The sequence below is a fragment of the Salmo salar genome, chromosome 09 (genome assembly GCF_965601325.2).
Source record: "Salmo salar chromosome 09, fSalSal1, whole genome shotgun sequence".
Classification (NCBI taxonomy): domain Eukaryota; kingdom Metazoa; phylum Chordata; class Actinopteri; order Salmoniformes; family Salmonidae; genus Salmo; species Salmo salar.
In genome coordinates, this window is record NC_138299.1 from 14,457,263 (window position 1) to 14,476,683 (window position 19,421).

Here is a 19,421-nt window from a genome sequence, read left to right on the forward strand (position 1 = left end):
GTCCACTTTCTACAACGCACCTGACAGTTAATTTGTGTGTATGTGTGAATCAAATCAAAATAACATTTTATGTCACATGTTTCGTAAACAACAGGTGTAGACTAAAGCCAAAATCTGTGAGGATCGACGCTGGAGACAGGAAGCAGGTACAGGGAGAATATTTCATAAATAATGGACATGAAACAGGACAGGAACAGCGTCTGGACGGGGGACAAAATAACGACATCAGTGCTGACACAGGGAACAAACAGTTATAGACGGGGCAATCAACAAAGGGAATGAGTCCAGGTGAGTCCAATGAGCGCTGCTGCACGTAATGATGGTGACAGGTGTACGTAATGAAGGGCAGCCTGGCGCCCTCGAGTGCCAGAGAGCGAGAGCATGAGTGACAAAATCACACTGCGAGACACCCGTCAATGGTGTGAAATTTGCGTGCGAGAGTAGCCAGCATCAATTGACATAGACTGCGTAGCGTATGCTAATGTAATTGTCATGAAAATCAATAATAAACAGTTGTATTTGTTCACTATGAAGCCCCTGGGAGTTATTGTTGTGAGTTCCTTTTGACTCACCATAGATGTCCTATGGGACTGTGTTAAACTGTTGATGCTTTGTTAGCTCACGAGGATGTTGTAGCTAATAAACCTGAGTTGTTTATAAACAAACGTAATATTCTCTCTTGTCATCGGAGTCCTCGAGTTTTCCAGCCGTAGCCTGCCTAGGCTATATGGCTATGATCGAAATCAACACAGGTTGGATGCAATTGTTTTCATGTACAGTATGTAGTCTACTGATAAACCTTAGCTTACAGCCCAGTACATTTAAACTATATTTAGTCTGCTTAGCATAGGGAAGATCATAACAATTCCTATAATTCCTTTTCTACAAACGACTCCTGCAATTTATTTGCTTATTTTAGCAGACTTGCTTTCTAATTTGACACAGTATGATGCCATTGACGCTCCTGGCCCGTCTGTTTCTCTCTCATTGACTCAAATGCATTATATTTCCAGTGCGAGCATACTAGTGACGAGGCAACAGGATAAATAATTAACAGTAGCAGCAGCGTATGTGATGAGTCAAAAGAGTTAGCGCAAAGATTGTCAGTACAGATAGTTCGGGTAGCAATTTGGTTAACTATTAAGTAGTCTTATGGCTTGGGGGTGGACGCTGTTCAGGGTCCTGTTGGTTCCAGACTTGGTGCATCGGTACCGCTTGCCGTGCATTAGCAGAGAGAACAGTCTATGATTTGGGTGGCTGAAGTGTTTGACAATTTTTAGATCCTTGGTTCAGTGTTGCTTGTCCTCTGACACCGCCTGGTAAAGAGGTTCTGGATGGCAGGGAGCTTGGCCCCAGTGATGTACTGGGCCGTACACAGTACTATCTGTAGCTCTTTGTGGTCGGATGCCGAGCAGTTGCCATGCCAAGTGGTGATGCAGCCAGTCAAGATTCTCAAAATGGTGCAGCTGTAGAACTTTTTGAGGATTTGAGGGCCCATGGCATATCTTTTCAGCCTCCTGAGAGGGAAGAGGCGTTATCGTGCCTTCTTCATGTCTGTGTCGGTGTGTGTGTGGACAATGTTCATTCCTTAGTGTCGTGGACACTACAACCCCTTCGATGTGGATGGGGGCGTGCTCAGCCCTCCGTTTCCTGTAGTCCACGATCAGCTCCTTTGTCTTACAGACGTTGAGGGAGACGTTGTTGTCCTGGCACCACACTGCCAGGTCACTGACCTCTCTAAAGGCGGCATCATTATCATGAGGAAGTCGTCGATATATGCCTTCGTCGGCTCTCACCCCCAAACAAATCACTGGGTTCGAACTCACGAGGCTCAGAGCTCAAACCATTGTGCCACAGTAGTTCACAGTTTTCCAGCAAGCAGGGAGAGTACTTGATGATACTTATTGGAAACAGTGCATTGTTTTTAATTATTTCGTTTTAAGCCTTCCCCAAACCATAGCCTTAATCTTAACCACTCGAAATGAATACCTAAACTTAACCCTCTGAATTGTTTTAGTTTTTTAACCGTAATCACACGGAATTAACCCTGTAATCATATGGATTTAAAGGGTCAAAAATCAACATTCATCCAATTACGGAACATTTTGAAGTGAATGCATGAGATCAGCTTGCTTGGGCACAGGGACTATGGTGGTCTGCTTGAAACATGTAGACATTACAGTTGGGTCAGGGAAGACACCCGCCAGCTGGTCAGCACATAATCTGAGTATGCGTCCTGGTAATCCATCTAGCCCCACGGCCTTGTGCATGTTAACTTGTTTAAAGGTCTTACTCACATTGGATATGGAGAGTGAGATCACACAGTCGTCAGCAACTGCATGGTTCAGCATTGCTTGCCTCGAAGCGAGCATAAAACGCATTTAGCTCATCTGGTAGGCTCGCATCACTGGGCAGCTGGCAGCTGGGTTTCCCGTTGTGATCTATGAACGTTTGCAAGCCCTGCCACATCCGACAAGCATCAGAGCTGGCAGAGTAGGATTCGTACACAGTCTTGTATTGAAGTTTTGCCTGTTTGATGGCTCGTCAGAGGCCGTAACTGGATTTCTTATAAGCATCCGGATTAGTGTCCCGCTCCTTGAAAGCAGCAGCTCTAGCCTTTAGCTCAGTGCGATGTTGCCTGTAATCCATGGCTTTTGGTTGGGATATGTACGTACGGTCCCTGTGGGGACGATGTCGTCGATGTACTTATTAATAAAGCCGGTGACTGATGTGGTAAACTCCTCAATATTATTGGATGAATCCTGGAACATATTCCACTCTGTGCAAGCAAAACAGTCCTGTAGCTTAGCGTCCGCTTCATCGGACCACTTCCATATTGAGCGCATCACTGGTACTTCTTGTTTGAACAGGAATCAGGAGGATAGAGTTATGGTTAGATTTGCCAAAGGGAGGGCGTTTCTGTGTGTGGAGTAAAGGTGATATAGAGTTTTGTTGACTCTATTTGCACAGATAACATGCTGGTAAAAATGAAGTAAAATGGATTTCAGTTTTTCTGCATTAAAATCACCGGCCACAAGATGCGCCACCTCTGGATGTGCATTTTCTTGTTTGCTTATGGCCCTATACAGCTCATTGTGTGCGGTCTTAGTGCCAGCATCGGTTTGTGTTAGTAAAAAAACTGCTATGAAAAATATAGATAAAAACTGTCTTAGTAAATCATTTTTGGGGCAGCTTATTAAGAGGTATTCTAACTCAAGATGTCCTTAGCAATAGAAATCACGCACCAGCTCTTGTTAACAAAGGGACACACCTAAATCGTCCCATCCTAAATTGGTTTAGATATGATTGTTCCACCCCCTGGAGAGACATATGGTGTCTCCTGTAACCTGGAAGAGGTAATACTGCAGTCGTGGCCAAAAGTTTTGAGAATGACACAAATATTAATTTCCACAAAGTTTGCTGCTTCAGTGTCTTTAGATATGTTTGTCAGATGTTACTATGGAATACTGAAGTATAATTACAAGCATTTCATAAGTGTCAAAGGCTTTTATTGACAATTACATGAAGTTGATGCAAAGAGTCAATATTTGCAGTGTTGACCCTTCTTTTTCAAGACCTCTGCAATCCACCCTGGCATGCTGTCAATTAACTTCTGGGCCACATCCTGACTGATGGCAGCACATTCTTGCATAATCAATGCTTGGAGTTTGTCAGAATTTGTGGGTTTTTGTTTGTCCACCCGCCTCTTGAAGATTGACCATAAGTTCTCAATGGGATTAAGGTCTGGGGAGTTTCCTGGCCATGGACCCAAAATATCGATGTTTTGTTCCCCGAGCCACTTAGTTATCACTTTTGCCTTATGGCAAGGTGCTCCATCATGCTGGAAAAGGCATTGTTCATCACCAAACTGTTCCTGGATGGTTGGGAGAAGTTGCTCTCGGAGGATGTGTTGGTACCATTCTTTATTCATGGCTGTGTTCTTAGGCAAAATTGTGAGTGAGCCCACTCCCTTGGCTGAGAAGCAACCACACACATGAATGGTCTCAGGATGCTTTACTGTTGGCATGACACAGGACTGATGGTAGCGCACACCTTGTCTTCTCTGGACAAGCTTTTTTCCAGATGCCCCAAACAATCGAAAAGGTGATTCATCAGAGAAAATGACTACCCTAGTCCTCAGCATTCCAACGCCTGTACCTTTTGCAGAATATCAGTCTGTCCCTGATGTTTTTCCTGGAGAGAAGTGGCTTCTTTGCTGCCCGTCTTGACACCAGGCCATCCTCCAAAAGTGCTCGCCTCACTGTGCGTGCAGATTCCCTCACACCTGCCTGCTGCAAAGCAATGATGACGGCACGTGTTTTCTTGCAGGTAACCAAGGTTGACAGAGGAAGAACGATGATTCCTGTCACAAAATCCTTCGTGCTGTTGAAAGGAGGACCAAGGCGCAGCGGGAATATGTATACTCATATTTTAATTTAAAAAAAAAAAGGAGTAAAGCATACACTGAAAAAACAATAAACACAACAGGGACAGTCTTACAGGCATACAAAACGCAGTGCAAGAACAACCACCCACAAACCCCAGTGACAAACAACTCCTACATATATGACTCCCAATCAGGAACAACGATTCCCAGCTGTTCCTGATCAGGAGTCACAAGACACACAAGACTGCCACGTCCTGACCCCCAAACTACTACAACAGCTCCATCTGCTGGCCAGGACGTGACAGTACCCCCCCCCCCCCCCTCAAGGTGCAGACCCCGGAATGCACCTAACCACAAAAAAAACACCAACAAACAAAATCCCCAACAAAACCCATAAACACTAACCCTAAACAATAAGGGAGGGAAGGGAGGGTGGCTGCCGTCACCGACGGCACTGTGCTACACCCCCCCTCCCCAACCCACCTATCTCTGGAGGTGGCTCCGGTTCTGGCAGCTCGGGGCGGTCTGGGCAGGCTGGCAGCTCGGGGCAGTCTGGGCAGGCTGGCAGCTCGGGGCAGTCTGGGCAGGCTGGCAGCTCGGGGCAGTCTGGGCAGGCTGGCAGCTCGGGGCAGTCTGGGCAGGCTGGCAGCTCGGGGCAGTCTGGGCAGGCTGGCAGCTCGGGGCAGTCTGGGCAGGCTGGCAGCTCGGGGGAGTCTGGGCAGGCTGGCAGCTCGGGGCAGTCTGGGCAGTCTGGGCAGGCTGGCAGCTCGGGGCAGTCTGGGCAGGCTGGCAGCTCGGGGCAGTCTGGGCAGGCTGGCAGCTCGGGGCAGTCTGGGCAGGCTGGCAGCTCGGGGCAGTCTGGGCAGGCTGGCAGCTCGGGGTAGTCTGGGCAGGCGGGCAGCTCGGGGCAGTCTGGGCAGTCTGGCAGCTCGGGGCAGTCTGGGCAGTCTGGCAGCTCGGGGCAGTCTGGGCAGTCTGGCAGCTCGGGGCAGTCTGGGAAGTCTGGCAGCTCGGGGCAGTCTGGGAAGTCTGGCAGCTCGGGGCAGTCTGGGAAGTCTGGCAGCTCGGGGCAGTCTGGGAAGTCTGGCAGCTCGGGGCAGTCTGGGAAGTCTGGCAGCTCGGGGCAGTCTGGGAAGTCTGGCAGCTCGGGGCAGTCTGGGCAGTCTGGCAGCTCGGGGCAGTCTGGGCAGTCTGGCAGCTCGGGGCAGTCTGGGCAGTCTGGGCAGCTCGGGGAAGTTCAGGGCAGTCTGGGCAGCTCGGGGCAGTTCAGGGCAGTCTGGCCGCTCCGGCAGTTCAGGGCAGTCTGGCCGCTCCGGCAGTTCAGGGCAGTCTGGCCGCTCCGGCAGTTCAGGGCAGTCTGGCCGCTCCGGCAGTTCAGGGCAGTCTGGCCGCTCCGGCAGTTCAGGGCAGACTGGCCGCTCCGGCAGTTCAGGGCAGTCTGGCCGCTCCGGCAGTTCAGGGCAGTCTGGCCGCTCCGGCAGTTCAGGGCAGTCTGGCCCTGGCGACTGTTGACTGGCGGGCAGCTCTGACGACTGTTGACTGGCGGGCAGCTCTGGCGACTGTTGACTGGCGGGCAGCTCTGGCGACTGTTGACTGGCGGGCAGCTCTGGCGACTGTTGACTGGCGGGCAGCTCTGGCGACTGTTGACTGGCGGGCAGCTCTGGCGACTGTTGACTGGCTCTCCAGTCTTGTCCCGTCAACCAGCCCTTGTGCCCCCCCCTAAAAAAATCTTGGGGGTGCCTCTCGGTCTCCCTTACCCATCGTGTTCCCCAGTCCTCGCCAAACTTCTTCCGCTGCTTGGTCCTTGTTTGGTGGGTGGTTCTGTCACAAAATCCTTTGTGCTGTTGAAAGGAGGACCAAGGCGCAGCGGGAATATGGATACTCATATTTTAATTTTCAAAAAAAAGGAGTAAAGCATCCACTGAAAAAACAATAAACACAACAGGGACAGTCTTACAGGCATACAAAACGCAGTGCAAGAACAACCACCCACAAACCCCAGTGACAAACAACTCCTACATATATGACTCCCAATCAGGAACAACGATTCCCAGCTGTTCCTGATCAGGAGTCACAAGACATACAAGACTGCCACGTCCTGACCCCCAAACTACTACAACAGCTCCATCTGCTGGCCAGGACGTGACAATTCCAAGCACCACCCTCCTTTTGAAGCTTCCAGTCTGTTATTCAAACTCAATCAGCATGACAGAGTGATCTCCAGCCTTGTCCTCATCAACACTCACACCTGTTTTAACTAGAGAATCACTGACATGATGTCAGCTGGTCCTTTTGTGGCAGGGCTGAAATGCAGTGGAAATGTTTTTGGGGGATTGAGTTCATTTGCATGGCAAAGAGGGACTTTGCAATTAATTGCAATTCATCTGATCACTCTTCATAACATTCTGGAGTATATGCAAATTGCCATCATACAAACTGAGGCAGCAGACTTTGTGAAAATTAATATTTGTGTCATTCTCAACTTTTGACCATGACTGTATATTACATTGATATCAAATAAAATAAAATGTTAATGGTCACATGTGCCAAATATAACAGGTGTAGACCTTACAGTCCGAATGGCGCAGCGGTTTAAGGCACTGCATCTCAGTGCAAGAGACATCACTGCAGTCCCTGGTTTGAATCCAGGCTGCATCCCATCCGGCTGGATTGGGAGTCCCATAGGGCGGTGCACAATTGGCCCAGCGTCATCCGGATTTGGCTGGGGTAGACCGTCATTGTAAATAAGAATTTTTACTTAACTGACTTGCCAAGTTAAATAAAGGAAGAACAAAAATACAGTGAAATGTTTACTTACAAGCCCTTAAAAAAGCTCTTAGGGCTAGGGGGCAGTGTTTGGAAGTTCGGATAAATGACGTGCCCAAAGTAAACTGCCTGTTACTCAGGCCCAGAAGCTAGGATATGCATATAATTGGTAGCACTGGATAGAAAACACTCTGAAGTTTCTAAAACTGTAAAAAATAATGTCTGTGAGTATAACATAACTGATATTGCAGGCAAAAACCCGAGGAAAATCCATCCAGAATAATTTTTTGGGGGGTCACTGTCCATTTCAACGCTTGTCTGTGGGATATACAAATAAATAGCTCCCAGATTGCAGTTCCTGTGGCTTCCACAAGATGTCAACAGTCTTTAGAAAGGGTTTCTGGCTTGTTTTTGGAAAAATGAGCTAGAATTTGTAGTTTTTCTAGGTGGCTCTCATTTTGACTGTAGTGTTGTGGCGGTCGTGGATGAGGGTGCACACGTCATTATTTATCTCCGGTATTGAACACGCTATTCTCCGTCTTAAATTGTATCGTTTATTTACATATTAGGGTTCCTGAGGATTGATTAGAAACATTGTTTGACTTGTTTGGACAAAGTTTATTGGTAACTTTTGGGATTCCTTTGTATGCATGTTGAACTAGTGGAACGGGTAGATTACTGAATCAAACGCGCCAACTAAACTGACTTTTTTGAGATATAAAAGACTATCGTACAAAATGACTGTTTGTTGTGTAGCTGGGACCCTTGGGATTGCAAACAGAGGAAGATCTTCAAAGGTAAGTGATTTCTTTTATCGCTATTTCTGACTTTTGTAACACCTCTGCTGGTTTGGAAAATGTTTTTAATGCTTTTGTATGCTGGGCGCTGTCCTCAGATATGGTATGCTTTCGCCGTAAAGCCTTTTTGAAATCTGACAACGCGGTTGGTTTAACAAGAAGTTAAGCTTTTAACCTGTTGGGGATAGGGGGCAGTATTTGCACGGCCGGATAAAAAACGTACCCGATTTAATCTGGTTACTACTCCTGCCCAGTAACTAGAATATGCATATAATTGTTTGATTTGGATATAAAACATCCTCCTAAAGTTTCTAAAACTGTTTGAATGGTGTCTGAGTATAACAGAACTCATATGGCAGGCCAAAACCTGAGAGGATTCCAAACAGGAAGCGCCCTCTCTGACCATTTCTTGGCCTTCTTGATCATCTCTATCCAAAACAAAGGATCTCTGCTATAACGTGACATTTTCTACGGCTCCCATAGGCTCTCAGAAGGCGCCAGAACGTTGAATGATGACTCTCCAGTCTCTGGCTGAAAAACAGTAGCGCATTTGGTAAGTGGTCGATCTGAGAACAATGAGACGGGTGCGCGCGTGCACGTGAAGAGTCCATTTTACTTTCTGTCTTTGAACGAAAACAACAACTCCCGGTCGGAATATTATCGCTTTTTTACGAGAAAAATCGCATAAAAATAGATTTTAAACAGCGTTTGACATGCTTCGAAGTACGGTAATGGAATATTTTGACATTTTTTATCACGAAACGCGCGTCACCCTTCTTTACCCTTCGGATAGTGTCTTGAACGCACGAACAAAACGCCGCTATTTGGATATAACTATGGATTATTTGGAACCAAACCAACATTTGTTGTTTAAGTAGAAGTCCTGGGAGTGCATTCTGACGAAGAACAGCAAAGGTAATCCAATTTTTCTTATAGTAAATCTGAGTTTGGTGAGTACCAAACTTGGTGGGTGTCAAAATAGCTAGCCTGTGATGGCCGGTCTATCTACTCAGAATATTGCAAAATGTGCTTTCACCGAAAAGCTATTTTAAAATCGGACACCGCGATTGCATAAAGGAGTTCTGTATCTATAATTCTTAAAATAATTGTTATGTTTTTTGTGAACGTTTATTGTGAGTAATTTAGTAAATTCACCGGAAGTGTTCGGTGGGAATGCTAGTCACATGCTAGTCACATGCTAATGTAAAAAACTGTTTTTTGATATAAATATGAACTTGATTGAACAAAACATGCATGTATTGTATAACATAATGTCCTAGGAGTGTCATCTGATGAAGATCATCAAAGGTTAGTGCTGCATTTAGCTGTGGTTTTGGTTTTTGTGATATTATATGCTAGCTTGAAAAATGGGTGTCTGATTATTTCTGGCTGGGTACTCTGCTGACATAATCTAATGTTTTGCTTTCGTTGTAAAGCCTTTTTGAAATCGGACAGTGTGGTTAGATTAACGAGAGTCTTGTCTTTAAAATGGTGTAAAATAGTCATATGTTTGAGAAATTGAAGTAATAGCATTTCTAAGGTATTTGAATATCGCGCCACGGGATTCCACTGGCTGTTGACTAGGTGGGACGCAAACGCAAACGTCCCACCTAGCCCAGAGAAGTTAAATGATGTTGGACGCTTGTATGTCCATGAATGTTTAATATTACAATTTTGTCATTTGAATTTGGCGCGCTCCAGCTTCACCGGATGTTGTTGATTTTGATCCCGTTAACGGGATCCACGTGCTAAAGCAACAATGCAGTTTTAAGAAAATAACTAAAAAAAGTAAGAGATAAGAGTAACAAATAATTAAAAAGCAGGGGCTATATACAGCGGGTACTGGTACAGAGTCAATGTGCGGGGGCACCGGTGTCGAGGTAATTGAGGTGATATGTACATGTAGGTAGAGTTATTAAAGTGACTATGCATAGATAATAACAGAGAGTAGCAGCGGCATAGAAGGGGGGGCAATGCAAATAGTCTGGGTAGCCATTTTATTAGATTTTCAGGAGTCTTATGGCTTGGGGGTAGAAGCTGTTTAGAAGCCTCTTGGACCTAGATTTGGCGCTCTGGTACAGCTTGCCATGCGGTAGCAGAGAGAACAGTCTATGACTAGCGTGGCTGGAGTCTTTGACAATTTTTAGGGCCTTCCTCTGACACCGCCTGGTATAGAGGTCCTGGATGGCAGGAAGCTTGGCCCTGGTGATGTACTGGGCCGTACGCACTACCCTCTGTAGTGCCTTGAGGTCGGAGGCCGAGCAGGTACCATACCAGGCAGTGGTGCAACCCACTTTTGAGGATCTGAGGACACATGCCAACTCTTTTCAGTCTCCTGAGGGGGAGTAGGTTTTGTCATGCCCTCTTCACGACTGTCTGGGTGTGCTTGGACTGTGTTAGTTTGTTGGTGATGTGGACGCCAAGGAACTTGAAGCTCTCAATCTGCTCCACTACAGCCCCGTAAATGAGAATGGAGGTGTGCTCGGTCCTCCCTTTCCTGTAGTCTACAATCATCTCCTTTGTCTTGATCACGTTTAGGTTGTTGTCCTGGCACCACATGGCCAGGTCTCTGACCTCCTCCCTATATGCTGTCTCGTCGTTGTCAGTGATCAGGCCTACCAATGTTGTGTCGTCGGCAAACTGAATGATGGTGTTGGAGCCGTGCTTGTCCGTGCAGTCATGAGTGAACAGGGAGTACAGGAGGGGACTGAGCAGGCACCCCTGATATATCCTTTAAACAATGTAAACTACGCTTTGGTCATATTATTGCTCACACAATTTCTGCTTGCCGCAAAATTGAAAAACTATGTTACTGGGAATCAAAATGGCATACTCATAATCCAATATTTAACAATAATGCCTTGCGATCTGGAGGGCAGCCTTTTGCATCCCCCCAATGTTCCAAATTTGGAATCCGTACCTTACCACGTAACCTTACCAAAATTATGGACAGTAATTGTTTCAGAACGTTCCAAGATTTGAAAGACACACACATATTACCAGGCAGCAATTATTGCCTGTGGAGTCCCTTGGGTAACCCAACTACTGAGCCATCTAATGATGAGATTTATAAAAAATGGAATCTCTATAATATATAACGAGTTTTGGAAAGCTCATATTCTCAGCTAGCCATTAAAAAAGTATGGTCCACAGATCTAAGTTTATCTGAACAACCATTTAACTGGAACAGAATATGGAAAAAATATGACCTTGGCATCCTGTAATCCGAACTATAAACTTGTACATTTGTGACTCACTATCTGGATCCGGTCTTATGTAGCAACATTTTAATTTCTTTCTTTTTTTACATTGGATAAAAGTAGAGACTCAGAGCTACAAAATGGTATATCATACACTGCATTTGAGGAAACAATGGGAAAGTAATTCTGCTTTGAAGGTTGATCAACTTGTAAACTCACTTTTGAGAAAACCTGCTTTCAGTGTTTTAGTACTACTATTGGAGAGCCCTTCAATGTGTACACCCATTCAGCATTGTTCAAACCCATCTCTTTAAGGGGTGATCGAACCATTCGGTACTAACTTGCCAGCTACTTCCAGACATCTAAGAGAGAGAGAGAACAGCTCACTGAACATTACTCACCCTATCGCTCTATCTGTGGTTTCGCGTTCAGAGCGCACGCTGGACGCTCTGGCCAATAAGTAGGGTTGTTCTGAAAGCTCTGACCTCACAACTACAGTCAAGCACCCAAGCTAACTGGCTAACATTGGCTTTCTAATTCCAGACACATGAGAAAACACCCCAATCTGACCATTTTACTCGCCCTAGCAGAGCTGGTTAGGCTTTTGTCATGTTATCCAGAGCGTTGGTGACTAACTGTGCGGCTGGCAACAATTGAATTAAGCTTTGTTGCCGACCTTTACTGACACCGGACATATTAGATGGGTGTTGAGCGTTCAAAAATGCATCAGTTATTCTGCGCTCTGGCACACTAAGATGAGAGTATTTTGTTAAGAAACGTAGCTAGATAGCTAGCTAGGTAAACAATGAATCCCAACGCATGACGTAACGTTAGTTAGCGATTCAGCCAGCTAATGTTAGCTAGCTAGCCAACAGTACAATGAAAATACTTTGTCAAAATTAGAGTGGAGTCTTTTGTTAAGACATGTAGCTAGCTAGCTAAACAATGGACCATAATCACAACTCATGACGTTACTAGCCTGCATGAATCTGCAGGTAGCTAACCAACCAGGTTCTATGGTTATAATTAGTCAAGCAAATGTGTCTGAGATACGAAGAATAAGATCATACACATAACGTTAGCTAGCAACCCATCTAGCTAACGTTAGCTAGCTAACAGTACACTTGACTTGAAACCACTTTCTGTCAAAATTAGAAAGGTGTAATATCTGAAAATCTTACCAGTATACATCATGGTTGGAAGCGTCTCCTGTCTGATGCCATGCATGGTTGCCTTGTTTGACGATGTAATCCAGACTGGTGTTTTCTCCGTCTCCTTAGCTATCATACTCGAATTCTACTGATTTCAAAACTCGGTCCTCCAGAAAGTGGAGAGCATACACATAACGTTAGCTAGCGAGCCAGCCAGCTAATGTTATCTAGCTAACAGTACACTTTAACTTGACATTTGGTTTATTCAGTTTAACTAAGCAATACATGTTTTTTTTTTAAAGCCTCATTCGACATGATTACCTAAACATACTGACCAGCTCCAATAGACTGATGCATGCTATATGGTAGACCAATACAAATTCATCTCTCGGCATGTCCTGCCCACTCATTATCTCAACCAATCATGGCTAGCGGTAAGGTTTCACACTTTTTCCGTGGCTAAACCAGCTAGGCTCGTAGTTTAACAATTGTATTCGTATTTACAGATGGAATACAAGTTTGATATAAAGGCACATGAAAGTGCACATGCTCAAGAAGGCATTTCTGCCAAAAAACGCATTTTGATCCCCAAAAAATTCTCGTAGTTCAAACAGCTGACACCTGGATTGTGAAACATTTGCCAATTATTATTTTCAAAATTCTTCAAGCTCCATCAGAATATTTCTTGGCAACCATTTTGAGGTCTTGACATAGATTTCCATGTAGACTTAAGTCAAAACTGTAACTCGGCCACTCAGGAACATTCGCTGTCTTCTTAGTAAACAACTTCAATGTAGATTTTGTCTTGTGTTTCAGGTTATTGTCCTGCTGAAAGGTGATTTAATCTCACAGTGTCTGGTGGAAAGCAGACTGAACAAGGTTTTCCTGTGCTTAGCTCCATTTAGTTTATTTTTCATCCTGAAAAACTTCCCAGTCCTTAACAATTACAAGTATACCAATAACATGATACAGCCAGCACTATGCTTGAAAATATGGAGAGTGGTGCTGGAATTCTTTCTGGCAACTAAGTTAGGAAGGATGCCTGTATATTTGTATTGACTGGGTGTATTTACAGTAGAGACACCATCCAAAGTTTAAGGAATAGCTTCACCACGCTCAAAAGGATATTCAAAGTTAGCTTTTTTTTGACCCGTCTGTGAATAGGTGTCATACTTTGCGAGGCATTGGAAAACCTCCCTGGTCTTTGTAGTTGAATCTGTGTTTGGAATGTACTGCTCGACTGATGGACTTTACAGATCATTGTATGTGGGGGGTACAGAGATGAGGTAGTCATTCAAAAATCATGTTAACCACTATTATTGCACACAGAGTGAATCCATGCAACTTATTATGTGACATATTTTTACTCCTGAACAAATTTAGGCTTGCCACAACAAAGGGGTTAAGTACTTGACTGAATACATTTCAGCTTTTCATTTGTTATTAATTTGTAAACATCTCTAAAAACATAATTCCACTTTGACATTACGGGGTATTATGTGAAGGCCAGTGACAAACAAAATATCAACTGAATCCATTTTAAATTCAGGCGGTGACACAACAAAATGTGGAAAAACTCAAGGGGTGTGAATACTTTCTAAAGGCACTGTATAAAACCCAGCACATACATACAGACAGGAGGGACGGGAGGGTGGATCTCTATGTACTTTTAAAATATTATTGTCTGTCTGGGATTTGAACCCTAAATAATAACAACTAAAAAACAAAGTGACCCATCTCCTTCTCTTCTTACCCAAGACTTCCATCCGATCTTGACAAGGCATTGAAAAGCCAGCGAGGTGAATATTATCCATGTCCTTGCCACGATTCTGAGAAACAAATATTACAGTTCTTCATGTCTCGTTGAACGGAGCTCGTCCAATTTGTACGTTCGCCAACAGAACAGAGGAGAGTGGCGATCTAGATGCTCGCCGACGTAGTCTAATCATGACGCCGCCTCTCTTCCACTTCGACTTCCGAGTCCCTGGGATCAGGGCCTGGTCCCTGGTAAGCATAACTTCCTGAGCTGCCGCCTCGTTAAAGTAGAAATCTTCATCCAAATTGAGGTTAGTGATTGCTGTTCCGATGTCCAGAAGCTGTTTTCAGTCATAGGAGATGGCGGAAACATTATGTACAAAAAAAGGTACGGTCAGTATAAAATAACAGCATTTATCAGGAGTAAGACGGCAGCTATCCACTGCAGCACCATTTTGTGTATTTGTGTGTGTGTTCATGAATGTGTGTGTATGTACAGTGTATTCGGAAAGTTTTCAGACCCTTTGACTTTTTCCACATTTTGTTACATTACAGCCTTATAAAATTGATTAAATAAAACATTTTCTTCATCAATCTACACACAACACCCCGTAATGACAAAGCGAAAAGCAGGTTTTTAGAAATGTTTAGATTAATTTTAAAGAAAAAAAGAAAAATCTTAGTTACGTAAGTATTCAGACCATTTTGCTATAAGACTCAGAATTGAGCTCAGGTGCATCCTGTTTCCATTGATCTTCCTTGAGATGTTTCTACAACTTGATTGGAGTCCACCTGTGGTAAATTCAATTGATTGGACATGATTTGGAAAGCCACACACCTGTCTTTATGAGGTCCCACAGTTCACAGGGCATTTCAGAGCAAAAACCAAGCCATGAGGTCGAAGGAATTGTCCATAGAGGACAGAGACAGGATTGTGTCGAGGCACAGATCTGGGGAAAAGTGCCCAAAAATGTCTGCAGCATTGAAGGTCCCCAAGAACACAGTGGCCTCCATCATTCTTAAATGGAATGAGTTTGGAACCACCAAGGCTCTTCCTAGAGCTGGCTGCCCGGCCAAACTTAAAAATCAGGGGAGAAGGGCCTTGGTCAGGGAGGTGACCAAGAACCCAATAGTCACTGTGACAGAGCTCCAGAGTTCCTCTGTGGAGATGGGAGAACCTTTTAGAAGGACAACCATCTCTGCAGCACTCCACCAATCAGGCCTTTATGGTAGAGTGGCCAGACAGAAGCCACTCCTCAGTAAAAGACACATGACAGCCCGCTTGGAGTTTGCCAAAAGGCACCTAAATTCTCTGGTCTGATAAAACCAAGATTGAACTATTTGGCCTGAATGCCAAGCGTCACGTCCGGAGGAAACCTGGCACAATCCCTACGGTGAAGCATGATGTTGGCAGAATCATGCTGTGGGGATGTTATTTAGCTGCAGGGACTGGGAGACCAGTCAGGATTGAGGGAAAGATGAACGGAGCAAAGTACAGAGATCCTTGATGAAAACCTGCTCCAGAGCACTCAGGACCTCAGACTGGGGCGAAGGTTCACCTTCCAACAGAACAACAACCCTAAGAACACAGCCAAGACAACACAGAATTGGCTTCAAGACAAGTCTCTAAATATCCTTGAGTGGCCCAGCCAGAGCCCGGACTTGAACCCGATCAAACATCTCTGGATAGACCTGAAAATAGCTGTGCAGCGACGCTCCTCATCCAAACTGACAGAGCTTGAGAGGATCTGCAGAGAAGAATGGGAGAAATTCCACAAATACAAGTGTGTCAAGCTTGTAGCGTCATACCCAAGAAGACTCAAGGCTGTAATCGCTGCCAAAGGTACTTCAACAAAGTACTGAGTAAAGGGTCTGAATACTTATGTAAATGAGATATTTAAGTAGTTTTTTATATATTTGCCAAAATTTCTAAAAAACTGTTTTTGCTTTGTCATTATGGGGTATTGTGTGTAGATTGATGAGGGGAAAAACTTAATCCATTGTAGAATAAGGTTGTAACGTAACATATCATTTGTACCTATTATTTGTTATTTGCAAACTTTGACATGAAATGAGCAGCAGCAGCACAGAACGATCACTAGACCGGCAGATTAGATGCCATACTAGATGCAAAATTAAAGGGGAAATACACTCAAAAATCAATATACTCTGAACATCCAATTTCATTGTTTCTCTATGAACAATTGTAATTTTTAGAGTTAATGGCACGTGAAATCTTTTAAAAGAAGCTCTCATGCTAGAAAAGGTTGGAGACCCCTGACCTATACGCTACACACACATACGAACACGCATATACAAACACACACACAGATTACATGCACCCACACTCGCAGGCACACACACAGACACACACACACACACACACACACACACACCACACACACATGCACACACATGCACATGCACACAACTCAAATGTTCTGTACACAGATACAGGTTACTTACACACAAAACTAGGTAACACACACTTCATAAAGATTTGATTTAAAGTTATTTCTAGAATGATTTGGTATAATGATATAAGAACACTCAACAGCTGCCTACTAAGCATGACAGGGAAAAAAATGGAATTTCAAAAAGCAACTTAATAACGACAGTGAAATTAACACAGAATGGGATATTTTGACTGTTTGTAATTTGAATGGTGTGTATTGTCAGCGTTATTCGGGATGTAAAAAGTGCTTATTTTATTCAAGTTCTTGGTCAGCTTCTGGCCTGGAAACATTGAGTAATCATCATGCGCACACACATACACACTCACACACACGCTCAATAAACCATATACTGTACCAGTCAAAAGTTTGGACACATCTACTCATTCCAGGGATTGTCTTTATTTTTACTATTTTATACATTGTAGAATAATAGTGAAGAAATAAAAACTATGAAATAACACATGGAATCATGTAGTAACCAAAAAAGTGTTAAACAAATCAAAATATACTTTATATTTGAGATTCTTCAATGTAGCCACCCTTTGCTTTGATGACACCTTTGCACACGCTTGGCATTCTCTCAACCAGCTTCACCTGGAATGCTTTTCCAACAGTCTTGACGGAGTTCCCACATATGCTGAGCACTTGGCTGTTTTTTATTCACTCTGCGGTCCAAATCATCCCAAATCATCTCAATTGGGTTATGGTCGGGTGATTGTGGAGGCCTGGTCATCTGATGCAGTACTCCATCACTCTCCTTCCTGGAGGTGTTTTGGGTCATTTGTCCTGTTGAAAAACAAATGATAGTCCCACTAAGCACAAACCAGATGGGAAGGCGTATTGTAGCAGAATGCTGTGGCAGCCATGCTGGTTAAGTGTGCTTTGAATTCTAAATAAATCACTGACAGTGTCACCAGCAAAGCACCCCACACCATCACACCACCTCCTTCATGCTTCACAGTGTGAACCACACATGCAGAGATCATCTGTTCACCTACTCTGCGTCTCACAAAGACACGACGGTTGGAATCAAAAATGTCCATTGCTTGTGTTTCTCTCTTCTTATTATTGGTGTCCTTTAGTAATGGTTTCTTTGCAGCAATTCAACCATGAAGGCCTGATTCACGCAGTCTCCTCTGAACAGTTGATGTTGAGATGTGTCTCTTACTTGAACTCTGTGAAGCATTTATTTGGGCTGCAATTTCTGAGGCTGGTAACTCTAATGAACTCCTCTGCAGCAGAGGTAACTCTGGGTCTTCCTCTCCTGTGGCGGTCCTCATGAGAGCCAGTTTCATTATAGCGCTTGATGGTTTTTGCGACTGCACTTCAAAGTTCTTGAAATTTTCCAGGTTGACTGACCTTCATGTCATAAAGTAATGATGGACTGTCCTTTCTCTTTGCTTCTTTGAGCAGTTCTTGCCATAATATGGACTTGATCTTTTACCAAATAGGGCTATCTTCTGTATACCCCCCTACATTGTCACAGCACAACTGATCGGCTCAAATTAACTTTTAATAAGACACACCTGTTAATTGAAATGCATTCCAGGTGACCACCTCATGAACGAGTAGGTGTGTCCAAACTTTGAAAACAGAAGATAGAGAGGGGAGTGGAGAGCGAAAGGAAGCACACAAGGAGGAGAGCAGGAGAAAGTCAGTGGTAGTAATCAGTGCGTGTTGAGATGTTAGCGACCTCTCTCAGGAAGACCTGTGAGTTACAGCAGGGCTCTGATGTCTCCTTCACACAGGAACACACAGATTAGCAGGAGCGGAGAGAGGGATGAGAGCCAGGGAAGAAGAGAGAGATGGAATGTTACTCTGGCTACCCACGGCCTCTTTGATACACACTGCCTTTATCTGTTCAAAGGGATCTGTGTGTGTGTGTTTGTGTGTGTGTGTGTGTGTGTGTGTGTGTGTGTGTGTCTTGTCAGAGGCCTTGTGATGTAGAATATGAGATAGATTTGCATGTTGTATTCAGGACCTTTTCTCTTTGAGCAGCCCACAAAAACCCTCTCTGTCTCCACCATCGTCTCCTCTCCTTTCCGCTCCCCTGTCCAGGGGTCCAGTAGCAGTGTAATGGTCCTGTACATGTTAGTATTGTAGTGTTACTGGCCCTTATGTCACAGACAGCCAGGAGGGACCTATTACATATGACAGGCCTAATCAACACACACACACACACACACGTTGGCGGCGAGAGGGAGCTTTTCCCCCTGACAAGGCTGATCAAGAGGCCCAGACCAAGCCAAGCATTATTAAATATTGACTCATATTGTGATTTATGTAGAGCTGTAGGAAGAAAGCTCTTTTTAACCGCTCTCTATTCCTCACTGCTGAAAATCAGCTATCACTCTCTCTCTGTCGGAAAATATAGCACATGTCCACTATAGCCTTTTACTCATGAGAGAGGAGGAGAGAGATGGGGAGAGAAAGAGATGAAAAGGAACAAACGGGAGAGAGGAGAGAGAAAGAGAGTGACCGAGAGGGGGGGTGGTTGTATGTGGAGAAAGCAAGAGAGAGGGAGACAAAGGGAGAGAGGTAGGTGGCGAGAGAGAGTGAGGGAGGAAAGAAAAAACGAGGGGGAATGTGAGGAATTGTAAATTTAAAAAACGCACTTGCCCTTAAAAAACTGAAACGGATGCTTTCATGTTAGCGTTTCATTTTACAAACTGCCAACAGCAGACTAGGTAAATTGGAGGCAATTATAAGATTTGGCGTGGAGAGCGAAGCAGGTCCGGGGAGTGGGGGAGAGAGAGAGAGCTGTCTGGGGAAACCAACTCACATTAATTCATTAAGCTTGTTTATTTTTGCTTAAGCTGTGAAATTTTATCAGTTTTATTTATTATTTTTTTTCGCCTTCCATGTTTTCAGCTCTAATAGAAAATGAGAAGTTGTGCCGAGTTGGCAGT